This window comes from Sinocyclocheilus anshuiensis, unplaced genomic scaffold (genome assembly GCF_001515605.1).
Source record: "Sinocyclocheilus anshuiensis isolate Anshui unplaced genomic scaffold, SAMN03320099.WGS_v1.1 scaffold62, whole genome shotgun sequence".
Taxonomy (NCBI): Eukaryota; Metazoa; Chordata; class Actinopteri; order Cypriniformes; family Cyprinidae; genus Sinocyclocheilus; species Sinocyclocheilus anshuiensis.
Window position 1 is genome coordinate 1,937,425 of NW_015544180.1, and position 5,921 is coordinate 1,943,345.

Below are 5,921 nucleotides of genomic sequence, written 5' to 3' on the forward strand. Positions count from 1 at the left end.
TGTTACAGCCTTATTCCAAAATGGATTAAATTCATTATTTTCTTTAAAATTCTATAAACAATACCCCATAATGACAACGAGAAAGAAGTTTGTGAAATTTGCTAAATTTATTAAAAAAATAAATACAAATAATTCACATGTACATAAGTATTCACAGCCTTTGCTCAATACTTTGTTGAAGCACCTTTGGCACCAATTACAGCCTCTAGTCTTTTTGAGTATGATGCTACAAGCTTGGCACACCTATTTTTGGGCAGTTTCTCCCATTCTTTGCAGGACCTCTCAAGCTCCATCAGGTTGGATGGGGAGTGTTGGTGCACAGCCATTTTCAGATCTCTCCAGAGATGTTCAATCGGGTTCAAGTCTGGGCTCTGGCTGGGCCACTCAAGGACATTCACAGAGTTGTCCCGTAGCCACTCCCTTGTTATCTTGGCTGTGTGCTTAGGGTCGTTGTCCTGTTGAAAGATGAACCTTCACCCCAGTCTGAAGTCCAGAGTGCTCTGGAGCAGGTTTTTATGAAGAATGTCTCTGTACATTGCTGCATTCATTTTTCCCTCAATCCGGACTAGTCTCCCAGTTCCTGCCGCTGAAAAACATCCCCACAGCATGATGCTGCCACCACCAGGCTTCACTGTAGGGATGGTATTGGGCAGGTGATGAGCAGTGCCTGGTTTCCTCCAGACATGACGCTTGCCATTCAGCCCAAAGAGTTCCATCTTTGTTTCATCAGACCAGAGAATTTTGTTTCTCATGGTCTGAGAGTCCTCCAGGCGGGCTGTCATTTGCCTTTCACTGAGGAGTGGCTTCCGTCTGGCCTCTCTACCAAACAGGCCTGATTGGTGGAGTGCTGCAGAGATGGTTGTTCTTCTGGAAAGTTCTCATCTCTCCACAGAGAAACGCTGGAGCTCTGTCAGAGTGACCATCGGGTTCTTGCTCACCTCCCTGACAAAGGCCCTTCTTCCCCGATCTCCCCCGGGTGGCCCGCTCTAGGAAAAGTCCTGGTGGTTCCAAACTTCTTCCATCTACGGACGATGGAGGCCACTGTGCTCATTGGGACCCTCAATACTGCAGACATTTTTCTGTACCCTTCCCCAGATCTGTGCCTCGATACAATCCTGTCTTGGAGGTCTGCAGACAATTTCTTGGACTTCATGGCTTGGTTTGTGCACTGACATGCACTTCTTCTTCTTCTTATATCTTTCCGGCAGTGTAGACGCTACTGGGTGTATTACTGCCCTCCACAGGTCAAAGTTTGAACTAAATTCTTATGTACAGTCCTGTATTATGCAAGAACTGAAGAACTATCTCAGAGATCAGTTTATGTTTATCACTGTGTCCAAACAAAGAAGTAACAGAAAACACTTTAACTCCAAATTCTGCCAATTTATCAAAAAGTGCTTTTCTTTCTGCATTATACTTCCTACATTCCAAGAAAACATGCCCTACTGATTCCATATTCCCACATTCACATAATCCAGAAATATGTTTTCCTACAATATACAAAAAGTAATTAACATGCACTGTTAACTGTGGGACCTTATATAGACAGGTGTGTGCCTTTCCAAATCATGTCCAATCAACTGAATTTACCACAGGTGGACTCCAATCAAGTTGTAGAAACTTCTCAAGGATGATCAGTGGAAACAGGATGCACCTGAGCTCAATTTTGAGTGTCATGGCAAAGGCTGTGAATACTTATGTACATGTGATTATTTTTTTTTTTAATAGGATAAAGATTTCAAACAAACTTCTTTCAGGTTGTCATTATGGGGTATTGTTTGTATAATTTTGAAGAAAATAATTAATTTAATCCATTTTGGAATAAGGCTGTAACAACAAAATGTGGAAAAAGTGAAGCGCTGTGAATACTTTCCAGATGCACTGTATATTGTAAATTGTAATTTATTCCTGTGATCAAAGCTGAATTTTCAGCATCATTACTCCAGTCTACTCAGTCACATGATCCTTCAGAAATAATTATAATTTGCTGATTTGCTCCTCAAGAAACATTTATTCTAAAATATAGTTTACTAAATATTTTTGTTGAAACAGTTATATTTTTCAGGATTCTTTGATGAATAGAAATTTTTTCCAAATTGTGAAAAAATTTGAATCAAAAATAATTAAATGTCTTTCAAAAAACACCTTACTAGCAACAAACTTTTGAACAGTAATATAAATACAGGTCCCTCATGTAATGGATGGTTTTTATGCAGTATGTTGACCACCATCAAAATGTGCTCATAATGATTGTTTGATGTTTACTTACCTGAAAAAAACAAAATTGTGAAAACAACGTATTCTACATCATAACTGTATTTTAAAACCCATTGTTGTATGTTGCCTGTAAAACAACGAAATAATGCAAATCAACACCACACTAAAACACAATGTTATTCAAATGAAATAGAGAAATTGTATTTAAAATTCTTTTGGAAAACCACTAATACAGGAATTATGAAATCTGAGCATGCACTTTAAGATTTATTTCCTGATCTCCTCTAATAAACTAAAATGAATCTTACCTGTAAAGTCATCAACATTTGGAACAGCCCAAAATAACATGAGAGGCCTCAGAAAAGAATGAACACAACAACAGACTGTCTCATTCTTAGATCCTAAAAAAAAGGAAAAAATACACTAATGAGAAGTCATAGCTATTTTTTTCCATTTTATTTATAGGAAAGTGGCGAGAAGACAAAGTAGGGGTGAGATAGATCAGACTCAAACCATCAAAGCCACCTTGCAGAATGTTTATAATAAAAAAAAAAAGATGGATCATAAAAACAGAAGATCATGCAAGGTGGATGAAAACACAGTCAACTGTAAGCCCTGAGCATGCACACAGCACACTGCATCTCAGCTCTGACTCTGACATTTTAATGAAAAATAAAGAGTATGACTTTCATCTCCAAAGAACATGCTGAGAGCTTAATAGACCACAGCTACACCCACCTTCAGAAACACCCCAGAAGACAAAAGCAAAGAACATAATCAAATTTGGACAGATGACTAGAAACATCTGACGCTGGACAGATGAACCTTCTAGAGAGAAAATACAAAGTAACTTTTATTGTTCAGTGGAAAAATAAAGTGGGGGAAACACTGAACTTCCCAGAGGAACAAGTGTCCAATGAGAATGTGTCACAATAAACCTTAAAAATGCCAGGTGTAAAAAAAAGTACAGAGAAATAGTATTTAATTGTATGGTAATGAATAAGCTAGATGTTAAAAAACATATGCAAAAAAAAAGTGCATGGCACAAGATCAGTGTGCATGATGTGCACGACACACAGATCATTTTAATGATGTGGTAGTACGTCTTAAAACTGGTATGCATATGTATTAATCTGTAGAGGAAATTGTAGTAGACTGTAGGTAATACAAACAGCAAGTAAGAAGTTCTCATATTTGTTCCAGGTTTTTTGGATATGTATTGCACATTTGTTTCTACAGCCAGCCTTTGACAGTCAGGACATTCGTAAAACAGGTTGCAAACTTTGTCAGTTACGTTAGAGAAAATATATATTTTTTCAGACTAATTATAAGACAAATGTTCTGTTTTCTTTTTTTCACATACTTCAGTACATTTAAATGATGACACTTTTTTTTTGCTTTCACACAAGTAAATTTGTGGTTTGATACGGTATGCATACTTAATTATCATTTAACTTTCTGGTTCATACAAACAACCCTGGCATTGCATTTGCATGCTTTTAAAACACACTTTTTTTTTTTAAAAGTCCAACCGCTACAAACTCTTCCTTTTCTCTGGCAGAAAGGGCTTGACCAATAGTGTAAACCAGAAGGGTAACTAAAAGTTTACGTTATTTATAATGGTTTATCATATTAACTGATTAAATAATTAAACATTTCAAATGGGCTATGATTGCTATATGAGTGGAAATATGAGTGTTCTTTATAAATAAATACATAAATACGTAAATAAATAAATAAAACTACTGTACCATTATTTTGTGATCTGCAGTAGATCAGACAGCAGAGCAGAAGCGCAGATCCAGATGCAGAAATACAGAGAATCAACACCATTACATGTAAAACAGAGAAACCTGTGAAAAACAGACATCTGTTACTGAATATAATGTTTTGTAAAAAATGTATCTATGATTGCAAAGATACTGTTTAGTTATTGCCTATGTCACATTGACAAGTGGAATATACTCTTGCTATCCGAGTAAATATTTGTTCTTATTCAATCACATGGTGACACTTTTATATAGTGTTTTACACAATACACGTTTCCAAGCAGCTTCAAAGTAAGAAACAGGAACATATCATAACAGTGTTAACACTGTGAAGGTTATGAACCATACAGTTTCAACTGTAAAATGGATCTATGGAAGACAGCAGTGTAACTGTAGTGTACATACATTACAAGCCCATAACATTCATACTTTACTTCTAAATACAGCATTAATGAACAATCAATCAAATTTTAGAGCTATTATGAAAATCAAGCTCACTATCCATAAATTGAAGTTTATTAAACAAAACTAAATGAAAATCAATTGTTTATAACTCACCCAGTCTCTCCAGTACCACAGTTGCATTGGCTGAAAGTCCTCCAGCAAACACTTGACACATGTAAACTCCTTTATCCTCAGTTCTGACACTCTTCAGTCTGAGAGAGAAGTTTCCTTTGGGGATTTCAGCAGTGAAGAACTCAACTCTGTCTCTGATGAATCTGAGAAAGTCTTATTGTTTTGGTAGAGCAGAACCAGAACATCTTCATCTGTTTTCTTCCATGAAACCTCTTCAATGTGTTCAGGTTTGATGTGAGAGTCTACAGAGCAGCTCAGAGAGACGTCCTCACCCACAGACGCAGATATGGATTTAATTGATCCTGATACTAGCAAACGCTCTGAAAGAACAAACAGTCTAAATATCACAACGTTAACTTTATAGTATAAAGTTCAATTAAAATATTTCCATATATCCATTTTAGGTCAAACTCACCAACATGTTTTATTTGAACCACAGTCTCACCAGAATCCTGCTGACTGTAGACTCTACATGTGTATCGTCCCTCATCTTCAGCTCTCAGATTGTCCAGACAGAGGGAGAAGTTTCCATGTTGAATCTGATCAGTAAAGAAATAAGCTCTATCATAATAATCCTGCTGCTGGGCCTCTGGTCGACTCTTGCCATCCAGAAACAGATGAACCAGAGTCTCTGAGTCTGTTCTTCTCCATTCCACCTCCAGACCTTCCATTGGTAAGAGTTCATCAACATAACAGAGCAAAACCACTGAAGATCCCAGAGGAGCAGCCAGAGGACCAGAGGGACTGTGAACAATCAAGCCTAGAAAATGAATAAACATTATTAAACAATCATCATTTATGAAAAAAAAAAAACATTTACATTTAGACATTTAGCAGATGCTTTTATCCAAAGTGACTCACAAATGAGGACAATGGAAGCAATCAAAATCAATAAAAGAGCAATGATATACAAGTGCTATAACAAGTCTCAGTTAGCTTAATGCAGTACAAGTAGAAAGTTTTTTTTTTTAAATCATATAATAAAAAGAAAACAGAATAGAAAAGAATAGTGCAAGCTAGAGTTAGAGGCCTTTTTTGCTTTTGTTAATTGTATAATAAATAAAAAGAAAACAGATAGAAGAGAAAAAGAATAGTGCAAGCTAGAGTTAGAGGCCTTTTTTGCTTTTGTTAATTGTATAATAAATAAAAAGAAAACAAATAGATAGAATACAAAAAGATTAGAGAAGTTAGTGTTATTTTCTTTTCTTTTTTTTTAAGAAAACAAGCAGTTAGTAAATAAATAGAGTGCAAGTCTAAAAGGGGCAAGATGTATTTTTTTTTAAAATAAAGAATATAATTAGAATAGAGAGTGCTAGAGTTAGAGGGTCAAATAAAGATGGAAGAGATGTGTTTTTAGCC

At 36.0% G+C, this 5,921-nt stretch overlaps 1 pseudogene; it reads right to left on the reverse strand.

Moving 5' to 3' along the window:
* LOC107696321 (uncharacterized) overlaps positions 1-5,322 on the reverse strand; it is a 24,222-nt pseudogene extending 18,900 nt beyond the window's left edge.
* Between the last annotated feature and the right edge of the window lie 599 nt (positions 5,323-5,921).